General features: G+C 37.9%; 1 protein-coding gene across 1 annotated transcript in view; it reads right to left on the reverse strand.

Moving 5' to 3' along the window:
* Galphai (G protein alpha i subunit) overlaps positions 1–22,214 on the reverse strand; it is a 167,096-nt gene that overhangs the window by 46,360 nt on the left and 98,522 nt on the right. The window lies entirely within an intron of this gene.

Below are 22,214 nucleotides of genomic sequence, written 5' to 3' on the forward strand. Positions count from 1 at the left end.
AATGAAAGAGAATCAGGCAAACACCAAATTAGAATCAATAAAACAAAATATTTAATGCAGGAGGTTACATAACATGTACATTAAGTATAACTTTGAAAACAAGATAATGCAAATCAACTTAGTTCAAATACTCATAAACAAAAAATTAGGCATCAGACATCCAGCTGTCAATTTTACATTCTTCTGAATAATTAAAAATGGTTCACATAGTTCAATGTTACAGAATCTTACAGTAAATATTCTTTAAGTAGAATTCTCTAATTCTCTCTTAGTCAACAAACACTTAATTCAATTATGAGGCGGTTATTACTTCAAGGGGGGAAACACTTTAAAGCTCCATACTTCAACTAATTTTAGTAGAACGCCACAGTTAATGTTAAGATATATCAGGCAGAGCTAACTCTTATTTCTTCATGCTGAAATATAAAAAAATGGACTGCTCTTACTGAGTTACATCCTTTGCACATTGGATTCACTATAGGCACACGTAAACTGAAGTTAATTATCACTTTGAAGTAACACTATTCAAAAGGAATCTTTACTATATAACTGAAATATTAAACAGAGTTTCACAAGTCTTGACGCACTCATTTCAGGTAATCTACTTATTCCTTACTTTCTTCTACGCATTAATTTCAGCTTTGCTCTATTCTTCCTCAAAACAATTGGAATTTGACGTAATTTCAGAATTCCGTAGAAATATTCCTAATTGCCTATTAATTTCCCGGTCCCTTCTTAATTTATTTATGGCATTTCCAAATTCCCTTTACTGCGACCCTCACTCCGTGCTGTCCTGAATGCTTCTCCCCCTGTTTACTTTCGTTTTCCAGAATGAAAAATAAAGGTATTTTCCAATAAAATACCTTCATTCTTCCTGCCAAAATCCGGTTCTAGCCAGTTCAGCTCATATCGACTCCTTCTCCCTTCGAATACCATAGCTCATGCTCCACGCATGCGCTATCTAAAATTAACTCTGTTTCCTTGCCAAGAGCCAATCAAATCCAATCAGAAGAATTACATAAAATTACTTTCTCTTTCAGTAATAATAAATAAAAAAAATATCATAGTTCACATAGGGTACATTAAACTTACATATATATAATTTATTACAATATTATTATAGGAATAAATTAAATAAAATGAATGACATTTTTATACAGAGTCCTTTTTATAACTATTACATTATTTAAGATTATATTATTAAATAATAATAAACAAAATTCAAGGCAATTATATGAATAACACACTATAAGCAAGAGACGAACAATAAATAATATTTACAAGTCTTGCCTTTGACATGGAGGATTATGTTGGATTCTGAAAGAAGTATTAACAATTTTCATTTCTCTTCATTTAGAATCCAACACAGGTAATGCCTTTTATTCCTGTGTAGGGAATAGGCAAGGGCATTTTAGCCCTATCTAACTTTTGGAGACCGAGGGGGCAGTTCAATTTCCACCAGTAGCCAAAGCAGAGATAGCTGGCCAAGACTATCACTAATTATACATGGCATCAAGTGAGGAGAGATGGCTGAGAAGTGCTGCCATCTCATGGTCCCTAATCACAACACTATGTTTACTGTCTGGTATTAGTGTGTTCTGCAGTCAACTTTCTCGAGTTTAAGGAATGAAACACCTGTTTGCCCATGCCAGAGATAAACTAACTCAGGAATTGGTCAAAAAAAAAAAAAAGGCTTAAAAGTTCCTCTAGTTGGTGACTAGAATAGAGCTTGTGACACTCTTTCTTTGGGTGGTCTAGTGTGAACACCATACACCACTTCCAATGAGCTACACAGGCACTCCTTAAACAATTAAAAAATATAATTATTTCCTTATCTAAAATTTAAATGTAAAAACTCCAGTTGACAAACTTCATGCATTAAATCTTAAGTGTTTTGTTCTCTCTCTCTTTAAAATTTTCAATGGATCCTGTCAAAGCATTTCCTCTTTTCCCAGCCATACTGGGCTTTTTGCAGTGTGGTGCCTTCAGCCAATATCAGATAATCTGCAATCAAGAAGCAATGTTCCCACCACAGCTTGATGACAAGAGAGGAAACTAGCTGATGAACTGCCAATAACAGCCTAGTTGGCTGACTGGACTGCACTAACTACAAGTTTGAATCCCACTGCAGGCATTTGTGTCTTCTTCAGGAGATGAATGAATGCCACCGTTTCATGTGAGACTACCACCCTGATTGCCGAAGGCCTGAAAAAATTCAATGTTTGATTTGTAGAGTAAAGCTTCTGAATGATGAAACTTTTATCCCACTCACAGCATTAATATACTATAGATAGGAAGAAGCACTAAAAATAGCAGTTATCTTGAGGTAATTATTATCTGAAAACTCCAGAGAGGCCATACATCACCCACACCAGCTGTCATAACCTTCTCTTAAACTCAATCAATTTTTAGTAAGAGATGCATCCACCACTCAACAGGCAAACTGTTCCATATTCCCACTGCTTGAAGTTCTCTTCCAGGATGTTTAAGTGCTTAAAGTTGTTTCCAGGTTGGCAAAGGAGAAAAACTGGTGTAGGATCACTAGGTCATCTGCGTACATGTATTTGCTTGAGCTGGTATGTGGTCTGACGGACATATAGATGTTGAAGAGTAAAGGGGCTAACACAGAGCCCTGTGGGAAATGGCTGTGGAGAAATCTGGGCTTACTTTTTTTTTCCAACATTGCTCCACCAAATACTGAAAAGACAAGCCTCGATTAAAGAATTTAATGAAGCAATGAGCAACCCACTAACTTTGAATGGAGTGTTTATGAGCTATATGCTTGTCCAATGAGGGCAGTGACATTAGCTGTTTCAGCTGAACTTAACATTGACTTAGGCCTTTTATATTCGTAGCGTTCCGCTTCATTATATTCCGAAGCTTCCTTGATCAACGGGTTTGGGTGGTTGCTCGTCTTGGTAAAGAACTTCTCAGCTAGATCTAGGAGAAGGGAAGAGATGTAAGGGATGTTGACTTCTCTATGGATCTGGGAGTTTCTAATAAACCAAGGGGCATCTAGAATCATCCTCAGGCACTTGTTCTGTAATCTCTGTAGTTTTAGAATATTTGTATTTGCGGTGTGGCTCCATGCAGGGCATGCGTAAGTGATGACCAGTCGTATTACCATCTTGTAAATTGTTAATTTTGTTTGTGCATCCAGTTTACTTTGTCTGTTGATCACAGGGTAGAGCTGTGCTATGACTTTGGATGACTTCGAGGCGATGTGTCTTATATGATTACTGAATAGGAGTTTTCTATCAAGAATCACTCAAAGATATTTGACTTCAGTCTGCCATGGATCTTAACTCCCAAAAGATGAATGTCCTTCATACTATGGATTTTCTTTCTTGCAAACACTATGGCTGAGCTCTTCTGGGGGTTTACTTGCATCCTCCAGTCTGCCAGCCGCCTCTCTAGTATATGTATATACTGGTTTGAAGTCTTCTAGTTGCCAGTTTTGGGCTCAGAGATCTTGCCATTAATGCAGTGAATGTTCTCGGGTTCAGAGGGATGTCTGCTATGTAGATTGAGAATAGGAGAGGGACCAAAAGAGAGTCCTGAGGTACGCCTGCCAAGACCCTGTGTCTGGATGAAATCATTTTGCCGACCCTGACCTGCATATATCTGTCTTTCAGGTGTGAGTGAAGTATTTTTATTAACTTGATTGGCAAGTTAAATTTTATGAGTTTGTAAAGATGGCCTTGATGCCATACTTTGTCAAATGCCTTCTCTGCATCGATGAAGATGGCAGTGTATAGAGTTTCCAATTATAGCCTTTTGTAATGATTTCTACTAGCCTGTGTAGCCTTGTTGAACTGTACTATGGGCCTTGCGGAAGCCAAACTGCTCGTTAGGCAAAATTCCTAACTTATCCGTTTCTGCTTGGAATGTTGTGAGGATCACGTTTTCTGTCACCTTTCCGAGGCTGGAAAACCCTCACCTTCACTTTCGGGAAGGTGAGGGTTTTTTTTCCTGGCTTCTTCAATGGCATGGTGGTGGTGGCTGTTTTCCAAGCAGTGGGAAAATGCTGGAATCTAAAAATGGCATTGGTAATGTAGACGAGATGGACTATGGCCTTTCTTGGAAGTAGTTTTACTATTCGGTTAGTTATGCCATCTGGGCCTGGAGCCTTTTTACTGTTTAGGTGAGTGATGATATTTATAATTTCTGCCAGAGTAGTCTGAGTGATATGTTCTGAATTAACAGTGTGCTGTTGTAAAGTCGTCCTAACATGGTGGTGAATCTTGTATACAAGGTTAATATTTAGATTTGCATAAGATGGATTGCACTGAGATTCAAGGTTATGTATTAGTGCTTCAGCTTTCTCTTCATCTGTGTGAACAATCCCTTTCTTGGTTTGTATAGGTATGAGTTGCTTGCTTTTTGGTGCAGATGGCTCTTAAGAATTTCCAGACGGAGTGATCTTCAGTATTGATGTTAGCCAATTTGGTTTTCCATTGATGGTTTCTGTGTTTTTGAAAAGCTTCACGTACTTGTCTGTTTAGGTTTTTCAATACTGTTTTGTCTTGTGGGGCCCTCGTATTATGGTATCTCTTTCTGGCTCTATTTTTTGCTCTTATTAGATCCATGATTTCCTCTGGGATATGGTTGGTTGGGTGGAAGACAGTGATTTGCCTAACTGATTCTATTGCTTTCTGAATTTGTATGGTTAAGTTATTTACTGCTGAGTCTATCTCTTCCTTTTTACTGATGTTGAGCACTGGACCAATATAATCCGGAAGAACCTTGGCTAACTTGTCCCATGGTATGAATGTGTGCAGAGGAGAGAATTGATCCGATGAACTTAGATTAAGCACTATGGGACTGTGGTCAGAAGATAATTCGTTAACTGTTTCTAATTTGTATTGATATCTTACATTTTTAAAAATGACAATATCTAGCATATCCGAGTTACCTGATGGACTGAAGTGGGTGGGCTAGGTAGGGCCGACCACAACAGCAGAGTTGAGCATTGCATAGATGAATAGTGTGTAGCCTTTGGTGTTAATTGAAGAGCTGTACCAAGCTGCGTGTCTTTAATTGAGATCTCCTGCTATTATTATGGAGTCATTTGATCCAAGTATAGAGTCCAGATCTGTTGTCAGCAGAGGAATGCTCGGAGGATTATAAGCAGCATAGATCTTGAGACTGCCAGCGTTGCTGGTATGCACCTCCACACCAGTCACCTCCAGGTTTACGGTTTGGGGGGGGGGGGGGTATTGTATTATTATTCAGGTAACTCTTAATATATATGGCTGTGCCTCCACCTCTTGAGCCAATTCTATCATTTCTGTACATAGTGTAGCCATGGATTTTAGTGTTATTAACTGGTCTTAGGTGTGTTTCATCAATCAAGATGATATCAGCACTGAGACAAGTTGCAAATTCTTGAAGTTCCAAGACCTTATTTGCATTCCATGCTACTATCATGAGTGACTTTGGTTTGAATTTTTTACTCATGACAGATGGCTGTTATAATGGTTTGAGTGCCTTGCAGGAATCTCTTTCTGGAAGATGGTGAAGGGCTTGTCTTGCTGAATTCCTGCAGCATGGTGGCAAGCAAGGCAGTTAAAACTGATGCTAGGTTGGAGCTTTCTAGCTTAAGAGATGTAGGAAACTTGGTTCGTGCAGCCTCGCCATATGTCGTGGATAGTGTTCCTTCCTGTGTGGTTGAAGGTGAGGTGTTTCGGACTTGGGGGGGGGGATGACCTACTTGGTTGCTTATAGCGTCATTATGAGGAGGAGCAAGATTGATTCTTGCTGAGCCTCAATTTTTTGGATTGAAAAGGCATCCCTTGTAGTTGGCAGGGTGAGGTCCTCTGCAGTTTGCGCAGCAGGTAGAAGTAGAACATGGCTTGGTGCAGGTAATGGTCTGGTGTCCCTCGCCGCACTTCAAGCACCTGTAGACTGCCTTACATAATTTTTGGGCGTGCCCAAACCTTTGGCACCTATGACACTGTCCTGCTAATGCTCTCTTCCTGAGCGGCTCAGTTGATATTTTGAGTCCACATACTGCTGTCAGTTCATGATTTGCTTTTGTGAATTGCTGATTTCTACCAGTCAAAGGCATTGGTCTTTTATCTGACCTGAGCATCCTGCTCACTTTAACTGGGGAGAGGTCAGTGATCACATCTTCAGGTTCTTTTTGCTGGGTAAAGTGAAGGTGTGGTATGGGAGATTTGCATTGTCCATAAATCTGGTCATTTGTCTATAGTCCATAACTGTAGCAGGTTGAATTTTAACTCCTTCATCAGAGTTTCTGACCCGTGAGAATGATGTTTTGTTCCCTGAGAGCTGAAGAGACCCATTTTTCTTTATCCCTTAAGATGACTGGTGGTACTTTTTTCTTTAGGTACATTGCCTGATTCCATCTCTGCTGTTTTGGATTATTCAGTGTTGGTATGATTTTTCTCTTCTTTTTGACTGTTTGGAATTCTGTATGTGTTTCCAAGGATTGACAGATACTGTCTTGGGATGTAGCATCTTCTAAATTTGGGAGTGTACAAAGTCTGATTACATCTGAGTAATGAATTCATCACTTATGTCATCCATTTTGTCTTCTGTAACTGCTGAGGGGAGGGAGGAGGGGGCTGTATCAAAAAGCTTAACTTTTTCCAGCCAGTTGTCACTCAGCAGCTTTTCCAGTCTGAGGAATTCCTTGTATGTATACCTCCTCAAATATGGCCTCATTCAGAGGTTTTGCCATGACAACAATAAGTGAAAAATGTGTAAAGACACATATAGAGAAAGAATAGAGATTGCTCAGGTGTCCCAAGCAGATTACAGATAATCCTGTGGACTTTTGGGGGTCTACTAGCAAATCCCGTAGACACACGAGTGTCTACCAGCGACAATATATTATTATAGTTAACTGCCCTAAAACAGGGAAAGGAGGGTCGAGAACTCACTTGGCCACAGTGCAGAAACCTACCTCCCTAAAGTACCATTCATCCACGACTGGTCCTCTTTGTGGGTGGGGTCTACACGGCCATCAGACCTCGTGCATGTTTCATGCACAGAGGGAGACAGTAGGTTTCGAATTGTGTTAGCTCCAGTGCAATGCAATATTCCCAAAAAGCCTTATATAAAATTCAGTCAGACACAGTCTAAAGTAATACATTTGATCATGTCAAAAGTCCCATTAAAACCCCCACTATCTACTAAAAACTCTTACAATAAAGAAAAGCAGAATGGTCCAGATACCAAGGTCGAAGTAATGCAGAGATCATATATATCTCATATACAAATAGTCAAAAGGTGCTTGACCTTATTAATAAAAATCTCTGGATGAGTGAAAGATGTTGAAAGTTTTTTACCTTGGGTATATTATATGTTAAAGATATCAAGAAATTATATACTTGGTTTTAATCCTTTTCCCAAAGGAGCAAAACAAAGTTTTGCACGTGAAATATATTCACATTTGAGCTACATGTATATAGAGGCTAATAAGGTCAAGCACCTTTTGACATATTTGTATATGAGATATATATGATTCTGCATTACTTCAACCTTGATATCTCTCCTGGAGTCTGGTTCCCACTGATGAGACCTCAATAAAGGTCAAAACTGGTCTGGGTAGTGGCCCCCTTCTCATTATGCATAGTATTATACACACCCAAAAGGGGGATGTGCTTTGCATTATGGGATACATACTAAGGCAAGTGATATGAAGTCATTAGTCTCTATATACAAAGAAGCTCAGAAGTGAATATATTTCACATGCAAAACTTTGTTTTGCTTCCTTGGGAAAAGGATTAAAACCAAGTATATAATTTCTTTGTATCTTTAATGTATAACATACCCAAGGTAAAAAACTCAGTGAAATTTTTCGTTTATATGGAAGGTAAGGAGAGAACAGGAGACATTTGTGGAAGTTAAGTGTTTGCATGGCTAAGAAAGGGGGAAGAGCTAGATTGTTCTCTCACAGAGCAGTTTATTTATTCTTATGGCAAAAAGAATATAAAGCAGCTGTAGGTCAATATCCAGTCCAGAAAGCCATTCCAGGGCTTCATCCCTCACCTCATTAATGTCTTGGAGGTTACTATGAAATTGGTGCCTTGGGCAGTCGTTCACAATATAAGTGATCGTCAGGTCTGTGGGGGAAACAATCACAATAAGGGTAGTCGGACAGTTTCCATTTGTGTAGTAGGTAGCTACATTTGCCCTGGTTAGTTCTAATCCTGTTGACAGATTACCAGATCTTCAACCAGGAAACCATTTGTTGGGAGATTGTTGGACTAGTGTTCTCTCCACATGGTAGATGTTGATTGTAAGGTAGCTGAAAAGAGTTTGACCATGGACTAGAAAGGGTTTCTTGATTTCAGGTGAAGACTAGGTGGATTTTGGAGAATCTGGTGCAGGGGTAGGCCACAGACTTACCTTGCTCTACTGTTTTACAGTTGCTTAAAACAAAGAAAGTTCTTAGTGAAGCAAAAACTGCATTAGTTAACTGTAAATGTGAAAATGCTATTGCCAAAATGTGAAAACTTTTAATAGTGTAGATTAATGACAAACTGGTTGTGTTCCCTTAAGGCTACCAATGCAGAATAACTTCATTTGCAAAAATTACTCTACATTTTTCTATTTGCATATTTGATATAAATATTTTATTTCTATCATTTACACACATACGCTGCTTGGAAAGAAGTCAACAGACATCCCCCCCCCCCCCCAACACGGGTAAGATGCATTGTACATGTAACAAGTCACGTGTTTGTAGCCAGTATGAGCTGGAAGAATATGATGCTCCCAAGTCAGTGCAACTGTGTCTGGTTGAAATGGCTGTGAGAAGGGAACTAACAAAGTTTGAAAGACATTGTGATAGGATACAATGCTGAGGCCTAGTTTGGCAAACAGTTGACAAACTGGCCACTGCAGATCAACAATCAGTGATATCATGCTTAGATGGAAGCAGAAGGAATTTGTGGTGCCATGAAGAGTGAACTCAGAGGTATTTGAATGTTCTGGACAATGTAATGCTTCCTACTTCATGGTATTTCTATGGAATTGACCATCGTCTCTTATAGAAAGACAATGCACCGTGTCATAAGGCTGCTGTTGAAACTGTGGTTTGTGGACATAAATGTCACCACACTTGACTGGCCTCTACAGAGCCCCTGATATCAACCCTGCAGAACATCCATCTGTGGGGTGAGTATCAGGTGAGGTCAAGGGACATCCACCCCACCACAACCCAGGACCTCATTATATGCCTACAGGAAGAATGGTCCAAAATTCTCATCGATCGCTGTTGTACGCTTATGGAAAGTATGCCCCAATGACTTGATGCAGTCATGGCAGTGAAAGGAGGTGCTACATCTTATTAAGGTGGGTGCCATTAGATAAAACTCTAACCAGTGTATATTGCTTAAAAAATTATTAAACCATTACATGCATCCAGAAGTGGGAAGGAAAAAGGGCACATTTTGAACTGATTCACTATATGATGGTGGTCTAAAACCTAACATGTCATATGACTTGTATATGTTGTATAGATTGAATAATGGCCCAAGGACTGATCCCTGTGGTAGGCCAATGTTCACCTTAAATCTGGCATAATAAAATCCACCATTTACCACTTTCTGATACCTCTGTCAATTATCCACTTATTCAAGAGAGGAATCTACATTCCAATCACACATTCTCCAGTTTATGCAATAGCCTTTCATGTGGTATTCTATCAAATGCCTTAGGAAAGTCCAACAGTAACAGTGTATACACCACTCCCTTTATCCAACTTAGTCATCAAGTTGTTATAAAACATGCAAACTGCTAAAACATGGCCTTCCTTTAGTAAATCCATGTTCTTCCTTGCAGAGTATAGCTTGTCTGTTAAACCATTTCTATGTGAGTTCTTACCAACTTCTCTACAATCTTCACCACCACCACTCCAGAAATACTGATAGGTGAAGTAGTTAGTTCTTTTTAGTTAAATTCTTTCCATTCTTCGTATCTTTCCTGAGTTGAGACTCAGTTGAAGTTATTTATATAAACATGTCAAGGATCTAGCCAATTCAGCTGAATATTCCTTTAAAGAATATGTATTGATATTCCATCTGTCCAAAATGCTAAATTCTTATCCAGGCTATGCAACATCTTTTCAACCTCATTCTTATGCACCTCTGTCTCTTCATATAATGTACTAACAGTACTGTGTGCACCATTACATACACCTAGATGACAGACGTTAGCAAAGTGAACAGTCATGAACAATCTCACCAGCTTTTGACACATGGACACGATCTGCATTCAATAAAGTTATTCTTTCATATTCATTCTTTTACTTGCAGCATCATGATAAAACTCTTTCGGATTACCTTCTGCCTGCACAGTCAATTTCTTTTCATACTCTGATATAGCTTTCCACACAATACCAGTTACTTTTTCTGGCCTGTACTTTATATATTTCATAACTCCTCTCACTTTTATTCTTATGATATTTCTTCAACGTCATCATCTTCTTATGGATCACTTGTTTAATAAGGATGCACATCAATTTAACTCCCACCCTACTGTATTTGTTCTTCAAACTCTAGGGATATTCAGATACTGCCTCATTTAATTACTTTTTTTTCAAAGATTTCCATGCTGATATCTTTCCCATTCAGTAACAGATACTATAGGATTAAACAATGTTTTCCTTGAGTTGATCACAATTACCAGCTTTGTGGTTCAGTATGTAACCTGCCCTAAATAGATCATACCAAGAAGTATGGTATGATCTCTATCACCAAATGGTGGTTAAATAGTCACATTATTAACTTGAGATCCCTTCTGATGCTATGATCAAATCCAACACTCCTACCTTCACATGCCATTCAAGGAAGGTGTCTCAAAACTGAATAAATTTGCCTTCATTCTTATCTCTGATGAGTGTTTGTATAATTTAAATCACCCACAATCAATACTTGTTTACTATCCATCAGGTTAATGTGGCAATGCATTTCATCGTCTCCAACAGCTGAAACACCAGGTCTATAGCAACACCCCATCATATATTAGCCTCTACTTCACACCAGATAGCCTTGTACTCACTGCTAAATGAGACATTATTACCATTACTGCTTTCATGAGTTTCTACCCGATCTGGACTCAAGTCATGTAATATATTAGAATTTCCCCTTTGTTGTTTCTAAAAATACTTAGATTTTAGACATTAGTGAAACCTTGCTAATGCTTCAGATTTTAGGCACTGGCAAGGTTACATTAATGCCTAAAATCTGAGGCCATAAGCAAAGAAATCAATCCCTTTATTCCTTATGCCTGGCATTCATGTATAGACATAACAAATTACCACCTGCCATTTTCTTATACTTAAATCTACAGTCTGCTTTGGACAGTTGGACAACTTTCCTTCACTAGATAAGTAATTATGCTCAATGACATTATCATGTTCACATACCACAAATGAACTTGCACACATTCTTAGCATTCCTCCCATGATGATCTAGTTTCCCCGACTGTCTGCATCGAGTCGCATCTAATAAGTAATTTCTGAAATCTTTGGATGGTAAATCCATTGAAGTGATGATTAGAGAAAGGAAGAAATAGCTATGATATTCAACAGAAAAAAATGAAGATACACTTTCTTAAATGATTAGACAATTTTAAGTAGCGTGACAGTAAATTTTGAAGCCAGACAACAAAACTTATTTGTGATTATGGAGGGTATGCTACAAAGAAAAAAAAAAGAAAAAGGAAAACTGAAGACAAGCAGAGTTGCATAAGATTAGTGAGTTAAGACATTTGATTGTCCGTCAGTTATTAACAAGCTGTATGGGAGGGGGAGCATTCGTAAAGAGAAGTCATTGTCACAGGGATATGTTTTGGCACCATTACTGTTTAACCTGCATATTAATGATATTGGAACAGGTTTTAATGAAGATGTGCAGCTGTTTGCAATGATACAAAGTTGGAATGATGAGTGAAACATATTTGATGGCCTCACACGAGGATCTGGATAGTCAGTATGAATAGAGCAACTGGCTCAATGCTATCTGTTTTTCATTGAAATTTGGTAGACAAGGATAGAATGTATACAACTGGTGGGAAACATTGAAGAAAGTAGAGGAGAGATCTAGGAGTAGAAGACAGAGACAGGGGATCCAAAGTTTAGGTATCACATTACTGAAATTGTGAAGACATCACATCAGATTATGGCAACAATCAGGATGACCTTGACAAATAGAAGGGTTATGTTTCAATTGTAGAAGGCTGTGATTAGATTGCATATGGATTAGTGTGTAGATCACACAATGACTCAAATTCCACCTGGTTTAAATGAGGATAAGAATATGTTAAAAAGAATCTAGAGATGACTAAAGTGGTTTCCAATGTGTGAAATATGCAGAGGTTGGGGAAGGGATATGAGTGAGATATAAATTGTTAAGGTGGTCATTACCACAAGGTTGAAGAGATTTTTCAAAGAATGGTGGGAAAAGATAGAAAAAGTCATCTCTAGAAAATGGATAGATAGTGAAATTTAGTATGGTGAGTGCAAGTTTAGATTTCATATCAATTCAATCAGCTTAGAGAGAGTGTGTGTGTGAGAGAGAGAGAGAGAGAGAATCAAGACCTCCTGACAGTCACCAATGTAATAATATTCCAATTTTTAATTGGGTCAAAGCTGTATAACTGAGAGGAGACCTCCACATAGCCTTTAAAGGAATGCGGAGAACCGACCAGGGCTTCTGACCTAATGTCCAATCCTCACCTTCTCGTGGTGCACCCTGTTGGGTATCTACTTTGATACTGAACGAACGAGGATGGGCTGGCAATTTGGGATTTAGCCGACCAAATTGTATTCTTATTGGTTAAACCAAAATAAAAAATGATGGTACAACATGACAAAATTTCATGCCGGCTGGGGCGTCGCCCGGTTAAACAAGGCCCCCGTTGTTTTTGCCAGGGAACCAGGGCGAACAGCGAAAAGTCAGCTACTGGAACAAATCTGAAAACAAACCCCAACTCAACATCACCAGAGTTAAAGATCGGTACTATCAACGTAAGAAGCCTGAATGGCAAAGAAATGGAGCTAGCTGAGGAATTAGATAAGTACCAGATCAACATAATAGGGGTGACTGAAACAAAAAAGACCAAAACTGGTGAGATCTTTCTGAGCAATAAATACAAAATGTTATATTCAGGCAATAACAATCAAGGAAAAGAAGGAGTAGCCATAGTATTCAACACAAAATACGAGGCTAATCTTCTTGAATGGCAGTCAGTCTCAAGTAGAGTAATGTGGGCAAATATGAGAATGGGGAACTGGACAATGAGACTTATTTGTGCCTATGGTCCCACAGAAAGTTCAACTAAGGTAGAAGTGGAGGAATTTTTTGACGCTTTAGAAAAAGCAACTGACACAATGAAAAAGGAAAAGTTGGTCCTTGTTGGGGATCTAAATAGTAGAGTAGGAAATGATTGTGAGACATACAAAAATATTTTGGGAAAATTTGGAGAAAAGAGCAAAGCTAATAGTAATGGCAAATATCTGTTGGATTTCTGCTCAGGACATGGACTGGTTATTACTAACACCATGTTCCAACATAAAAATGTGCACAAATTCACATGGAGAGAAGAGGCTAGGAATAAGAAAAGTCTCATTGACTATGTTATTGTTGATAGTGATGTTTTCTCCCTGGTGCAGGACACCAGAGTGTACAGAGGATTTGAAATTGGAAGTGATCACTATTTAGTCTTGAGCAGGATAAAATTGAATTTCATATTGAAAAGAATAACATGTAAGAAAGTTTTAAAGCGAATAAAAGTTGAGCAGCTCTCAGATGTGAACTGTAGACTAAAATACAGAAATATTATTGAAAAGAAAATGAAAGAGTTTGAGAACAGGAATCAAACCTTGGAGATTCAGTGGCAAACTCTGAAGGAAACATTGATTGATTCTGCCAGAGAGGCATGTGGTGAGGTTGTGTGCAAAGATAAAAAAATCAGAACTCCCTGGTGGACACAGGAAGTTAAAGAGGCAGTGAAGGAAAAGAAGAAAGCATATCAAAAGTTCCTGGCAAATAAGTCAGCTTTTACTCTTACAGAATACAGAGACAAATGTAAGAAAGCTAAACAGTGTGTAAAACTAGCTAAACAAAAGTCATGGGAGGACTTTGGCAAGAATATAGAAAACAAATATCAAGAAGGTGGCAAAATATTCTGGAGGTTGTTGAAGAAGCTTAGGAATGGAGGAAAGAGTGCTGTAAAAGGAACTAGAGATGATAAAGGTGAAATGAAAACAGGAGAAAAAGATATCCTTGAAGTATGGAGTAATTACTTTGAAAAACTGCTAAATGAAACAAGCAGTGATGACAACACAGTGATAAAAAACACTGACCAGGCATGCAGTCAGGAATACATATCCATACTTGAAGTAGAAAAAGCCATCAAAGGCTTGAAATGTGGAAAGGCAGCAGGAGTAGATGATATTCGACCAGAAATGCTGAAGTATGGTGGTATAAGAGTCTTACAGTGGCTGCACTGCATAGTTCAGAAAGCCTGGACAGAGGGACGAATTCCCGATGATTGGAGTAGAGCTCTCATAGTACCCATATATAAAAAGGGAAATAAAACTGAATGTGAGAATTACAGAGGTATTTCCCTACTGAGTGTTCCTGGCAAGATCTATGCAAGTATACTTGAGAAACGGTTGAGAAGAATTGTGGAAGAAAAGCTTGGTGAAGAACAAGCTGGATTCAGGCCAAATAGAGGCTGTCAGGATCAGATCTTCACTTTACGACAAATAGTCGAGAAATCATGGGAATATAACAAAGATCTGTATTTAAGTTTTGTCGATTTGGAAAAGGCATATGACAAGGTGCCAAGAGAGAAGCTATTCATTATGCTGCAGTTATATGGTGTCAATGGGGCATTATATCAAGCAATACTTAGTCTTTATTTGAGTTGTGAGTCAGCAGTTAGAATTGAAGGAAGTACAGGAAGATGGTTTAATGTTAAATCTGGTGTGAGACAAGGATGTACATTATCCCCTCTGTTATTCATTATCTATATGGATCACATTATGAAGGAATGTGGTATTAAACCTGATATCAAAATTGGAGATGTTAATGTCAGCTCTTTGCTTTATGCGGATGATGTTATACTTCTAAATAAATCCGCTACAAGTCTGCAAGATTCTCTGACTAAATTGAATAGCTGCTGTAATAGATATGGTATGAAGGTCAGCAATAAAAAGACAAAGACAATGAAAATAGGCAGAATCATTGAAAATGTCAACTGTGTTGTGAATGGAGAACCTGTGGAACAAGTAAAACATTTCAGCTACTTAGGCACAATTTTTACTGAAGATGGTAAACTAAATATAGAAATAGACAACAGAATCAGCAAAGCTGGTATCGTGGGAAGTCAATTGAATAAATTCATATGGAATAAGAAAGAAATTAGTCGGAACACTAAATTAGCTGTATACAAGACTGTGTTCAAACCAATTTTAACTTATGGATCTGAGAGCTGGGTCAGAAGTAAAACACTTGACCAAAGACTAGAGACCGCAGATATGAGAGTCCTGAGAAAGATTAGAGGCGTGAACAGATGGCATCAATGGCAATATCATATTAAAAATGAGGATATTAGGAAAGAACTTGACATTGTCAGCATCCAGGAATGCGTTAGCAGACCTAATCTCAGATGGTATGGTCACTTAAATAGAATGGGAGAGGAAAGATTAGCAAAACAAGTGTTCTCTGCCAGGTTGGCAGGAAAACGACCCAGAGGAAGACCAAGATATAGGTGGATTGATACGGTACAAAGTGCCTTAGACGATAGAAATATAAGATCTGATAATGTTGGAGTCTTGACAAGTAACAGACTGATTTGGAGGAAAATTGTAGATAGGAAGTTAGTAATGATGTAGTTTTTTCATGTAGTACTGTCATATCCTGTACACCCCTTGAGGGTACATGGCAGGAATTTGATGATGATGATGATAATGTCAGAAATATTAATTACATTATAATATACCCATCTATACTCATAGAGGTAGCCTAATAGCAAACTTTTGTTTGGGTAAAGGATAAATATTATTATTATTAAAAGAGACCCCCAGGGAGTCAGGGACTCATTGAGGGAGGCTACATACTACACACACCAGCTATCATACTTATTCTTGAATTCATTCACGCTGCTTGTACTCACAACATCCAATGGCAATCCACTCGAATCATGCACCACTCTGTGAGAGAAAAATCTAGCCCTCACCCCCTTCTTAGCAGAATTCATTCTCAGCTTCCAAGGATACCCTCTTGTCCTTTCCCCCATTCTCCATAAATTGAAAAATTCCATCAACTGAAAACCTGAATGACCCTATCAGAAGTTTGTATGTCTCAATCATATCACCCCCTCTTTCTCGTGTTTACTAGTGACTGCAGTCTAGAAACTCTCAATGTTTTCATAATCAGTATTCCACAATCCTAACATCATTTTTAACACTCTCTTTTCACTCCCTCCAATATATCAGAATCACAATGGAAACTAGGAGACCAGACCTGCACACAATACTCCAAGTGGGGAGTTATCAAGGCCATGTAAAGAAGCAAAATGACATCCTCATCTTTACATGTCATTTGCAATTATCTTTTGAGTTGTACTTGCAATATTTGCTACATGGCCCCTGAACTTCAACTTCATATCTATTTCTTGTGGCATAATCCCACCAATATAATACGACACTGAATATCTAATCATACAAAAGTGAATGAATTTACATTTACTGACATCCATTTTTCCATGCCCACAATTCCAGCATATTCAAATCATTTTGCAAGTACTGCATATCAGCCGCATTCCTGATTACCCTATCTATCTTTGCATTATCAGCAAATAGCTGTATGCTGCTTGTCAAATCCTTCCCCATGTCAATGTACAGATTGAATAACAATAGACCAAGCACTGTTCCTTGAGGAACCGACTGGTTACTTTAAACCTTTGCAGACTCTCATCTCCCATATACCACTTTTTGATATCTGTCAGTCAGCATTATCTTATCCACGCTAATATTCTATAATCCAAACCCAAATACTCCAATTTATGCAACAGTCTTCCATGCAGAATTCTGAAAAAAGCCTTAGCAAAATACAAACGAATCATGGTGTATCTATTCCCCTTGTATAGTTCAATGGCAACATTGTTATAGAATGTGAACAAGTTGCTAAAACATGACCTTCCCTTAGTAAATCCATGTTGCTCGTTGCAAAGTACAGATTCATTGTCAATCCATTTCTGACTGCGAGCCCTAACCAGTTTTACCAAAATCTTCACCACCACTCCTGAGATACTAATTGGTCGATAGTTGGATACATCTGTCTTTGCAGATGTATCCAACTATCGACCCTTGTGCAATGGAATTACCATACATTCTTTCCATTCCTGCAGAATCTTCCCAGTTCTGAGAATCAAATTATATAGCCTGGTCAAGGGAATAGCCAGTTCAGCTGAACACTTTTTTAGCATCCATGCTGATATCCCATCAGTTACTATTACAGAATTCTTCAATTTGTGAAATAGCTCTATTACTTCTTCCTCATCCACATTCATTTTCTCATACAGTGAAGAGGAAGCAATGAGTTCAATGTTGCATGCACCAGGTTGATAGCTTTTAGCAAATTAGCTGCTCGTTAGTTGAACACCCTCTTCTGCATCTGTTATCTATGCCATCTGCATTAGAAGAGTTATTCTTTCATATTCATTCTTTCTTTTACTTGCAACATATCGACAGAATTCTTGTGGGTTGTCTTTAGCACACAGAGCCAGTTTCTTTTCATACTCAGATTTTGCTTTCCATACAACAGTTGAGACTATTCTAGCCTGCTGCTTATAATTTTCATAACAGACATTATCCTTATGCACACAGTATTCCTTCCACATTATCCTTTTCTTACAAATCTCTTGCTTAATAAGATTACACATCCATTTGACCCCTACCCTATTTATTCTTCAAACTCTCGGGACACATTCTGATATTGCATCATTTAAGTATCGTTTAAATGCTTCCCATGCACTGTCGATATTCTTCCCATCTAGAAACCAAACCCATTTCACTAAACTCAGTATACTCATCAGTTGGTCATAATTTCCTGCTTTGTAGTTCAGCATATAACCTTTTCTGAATGGAACAATGATAAACTAGGTCACTTCCCAAGTAAGTACTACATGGTCACTGTCATCAACCAGAGGCAGAATAGTTGTCTTTAACTGAAATGCCCTCTGACACTATAATCAGATCTCATGCTCTCTGGCAATGAGTTCCTTCTGATACTTCAGGAAGTTGTCTCAGAAGAGCTCAATAAATTCAATTTCATTCTTCTCATGCGATTTCATAGCTACCTGCCCATTCAATGTTTGGATAATTATAGTCCACTATTATGATTACTCTTTTCAGAGACTCATCCTATTTATTCAGCCATGCATTTCATTGTTACTAGCAACACCCCACAATGTATTTAATCTTGTTAGACTCCACCTTACACCAGATGGCTTCAAACTCACTGCCACATGAAATGCTGTTAGTAGTACTACTACAATCGTAGGTCTCAACTCTAACTGAATTCGAGTCATCTGATATCATTAGCAGCACACCCCTCCTCTCCTATCCTCATTGAAAATACCATATCCTTTACACTCTGTACCAGTTATTATGTCTGATTCTGATAGCGAAGTCTCACTAATACATATACAGTTTCTTGTGGAGTATAATTTCGCAGCTGAGATCTGGAAAAGGCTCATCTATTGTGCACCTTAGCACGATAGATAAGCCTTTATTTCTAATCCAATTCTCAGATCAATAACTTAAAATTGCTTATACACCATCTTGTACACTGCTAGTTTAGTGTTTTGGCTAATTTCTCTCATATTTCATATAAATTTATTCAGCTGGTTATACCAGCTGAATAAATCCATCATACCAGCTTCGCTTATTCTGTTGTCTATTTCCAGATTTAACCTGCCATCTTCACTAAAAACTGTGCTTAAATAGCTGAAATACTTTACTTGTTCTATAGGATCTTCATTCAGAATATAGCTGAAGTTTGCATTATGGGATACTCAGGCAAGTGATCTGAAGCCATTAGCCTCTATATACAAATAGCCAAGTCATGAAGTTACTTCACATGCAAACTTTTTTTGCTTAAACTTGGATAAAGGATTAAACCAAGAATATAATTTCTTGGCATCTGTAATTTATAGATAACCAAGTGAAAAAACTTTCAACAAGTTACATGAGAAATTCTCAACTGAGAATTACAATTTCTTGTTTCTAATAAATAATAGTTACTGAAAAACACCAAAGCAATATACCAAACTAATAAAAAAAAAATCTGAAAGGGAAAAAAAGTTACAATCACCTCATAATATTCCTACCAAAAAGATGTTAATAAATCAGTTTATTATTATATTCATAGAAGAAGCAGTAAGAAACTTACAACTGAACCTTAGGAGCCATTGTGTAAGTAGAAAGCTCTTTTCTAATTTTACTAATATCAACAAGTATCAGGAGGTAAAACAAGAGAGACAGAGTTGATAGTGAAGTTTTCTCAAAAGCTCTCTTACCCCATGTTTCACCCTGCAACTAATTCATCATATGTTTGCAATAAAGATGCGTATTAAAGGGCTTATTTTCTTGCTATCTGGATGATCCTTTTATTGACCTTTGTTTATCTGATTTTTATTTCACGATGCCCCTTTTAACAGGTAAAGTGCAAAATAAAATTTCAGAGAGCTATGTAGAGCAAAGCTGCAAAAAATGTTGAAGTCCCTTACCTGTATCCTTCCATTTATGCTGTTCTCCAATCTTCAAACATGTGAAGTTGCTATACTTTGCAACTGCAGCTATCACCATTAACAGAGAGGATAAAAAAAATGCCACTGTAATTCTAAACATTAGATGTTGAAAGTTTATTTTTCACTTGGTTAGAGTATAATAAATTTAGTTTAATCCTTTATCCAAGTGTGAGCAAACAAAGTTTGCGCCTGAAAGTATTTTCAGGACTAGGGTAAGGTGGTACAACACCAGGACACACCCTGCAAAGGTGGAGCAAGCTACCAACACTCCTATCTCAGTATCTCCCATAATGCAAAACACATCTCCTTGTGGATATGTCTAATGTTATGCATTAAGGGAAGGGCCACAACCCAGACTAGTTTCGACCTTTATTGAGGTCTCTTCAGTGGGAGCCAGGCCCAAGTGGAGATACCAGGCAGAAGCATTAGCAGGTCATCTCTACCTATAGGAGTTTAATCTAGAGTAATTTATTAAAAAAGGGTGTGCCACCCTTTTTTTTAATAAATTACTCTAGATTTAGAGAAAAATGTTGAAAGTTTATTTTTCACTTGGTTAGAGTATAATAAATTTAGTTTAATCCTTTATCCAAGTGTGAGCAAACAAAGTTTGCACCTGAAAGTATCTTCAGGACTGGGGTAAAGTGGTATATCTCCACTTGGGCCTGGCTCCCACTGAAGAGACCTCAATAAAGGTCGAAACTAGCCTGGGTTGTGGCCCTTCCCTTAATGCATAATATTAGACATATCCGCAAGGAGATGTGTTTTGCATTATGGGAGATACTGAGATAGGAGTGTTGGTAGCTTGCTCCACCTTTGCAAGGAGTGCCCTGGTGTTGTACCACCTTACCCCAGTCCTGAAGATACTTTCAGGTGCAAATTTTGTTTGCTCACACTTGGATAAAGGATTAAACTAAATTTACTAAACATTATATATTACAAAAAAAGTTGTTTCTTAAGAGCTATCTGAGATTTCATATATATTTACCAAATTACTAACATGCAATAAAAAAAAGCTCACAATACTGCAGAGAAAATTTAAGCTAGCCTGAAAGCACCAGAATGTCTTTCTCAATCATTTTCCAAAACCCTTATGTACATAATACCAGAGATCCATAAACAAAATATGCCTATTTATCCAACAAAAATTAACAGATCATTTTATAAATCATCTGTACTGAATACAATTCTAAATATGAAAGGTGGGATTGTTAGTAAAAAAAAAAACCACCACCAATACTGTTGTATAGGCTAAAGGTCAGATAATATGGAAACTTTAATCTGGATGCCACACCCAAACATGGTCTTTATAGCAGGGTTCCAGCTACATCGAGCCTCCTCTAGTAAACAGGGCAGTGGTATTATATCAGGCAATGAAAATCATGTTCCTTAAAGGCAATCACAAACATCTATATCACAGTAAAATTTGAATCCACAGGTTGTAATTTAGATAGAAACGTTTTAAGATTAAACAACACGCACAACTCACCAACAATACTTATGTATGGTGATAAGTTCAATAGTTTAAAACTGTTCATGGGTGAAATTTTTGTGTGTGTGTGTCATGAACATCCCTTGAGGGTACATATCAGGAAATAGATATATAACTGATTGACTTGGCTGAGACATAACAAGTTGCATAGGCTCAATTTCAGTGCCTCTAATCTATTATATTGTTTTTCATTAATGAAATGTTGCAAATTTTGAAATAAGTGGTAATCTGAAGTTGCAAGATCAAGAGAATATGGAAGCTTTTCCCAGCCGAGTTCCTCGATCTTGGTACAGGTGATTCTTGCACTATGGGGGGCATGCATTATCATGATGAAAAGCAACATCCTTCGACTGACCAGAGAACACCTCTTTTCTTTCAGTTTTTTATTCAATCAATCGAGTTGTTCACGGTGTACTTCAGCTGTGACTGTTTGGTTTTGTGACGAGAGTTCAAAGTGTATAATACCAGCCATATTTGGCTGGGGTTTAGCCTGTTCCTCTGAATGAACCCACTGCCTTCGATGCTTAACATTCCTGTAAAATATCCACTTTTCAACACTGGTGACTACACAACTCAAAAATGGAGAACGAACTTCTCGAGAATGAACAGCGGTGCAGATGATGACGCACTCTCTTCGAATGTTGTTCGTCAGCTCATGAGGAACCCACTCACCAAGTTTAGACGCTATTCTAAGTTGTTGCAAATGGCAATGGATGGTCAATGACAATGAATTAAGATCTTTTGTTAAATCTTCAACAGTTGCATTGGCATTTCTTGCAACAATGGCTTTCAGCATATTATTGAGAGAGACATGGTACCCAGAGCGAGGGGAGTCTTGCAAGCTAAAGTTTCCTTGTTGAAATTTTTGGAATTATTCTAAACATTGTCGCCATACACTTCTTGCACTTATTTTTATTTTTTTACAGTA

Source organism: Typopeltis vanoorti, chromosome 3 (genome assembly GCF_054136105.1).
Source record: "Typopeltis vanoorti isolate ZY-2024b chromosome 3, IOZ_Tvanoo_1.0, whole genome shotgun sequence".
Lineage (NCBI taxonomy): Eukaryota > Metazoa > Arthropoda > Arachnida > Uropygi > Thelyphonidae > Typopeltis > Typopeltis vanoorti.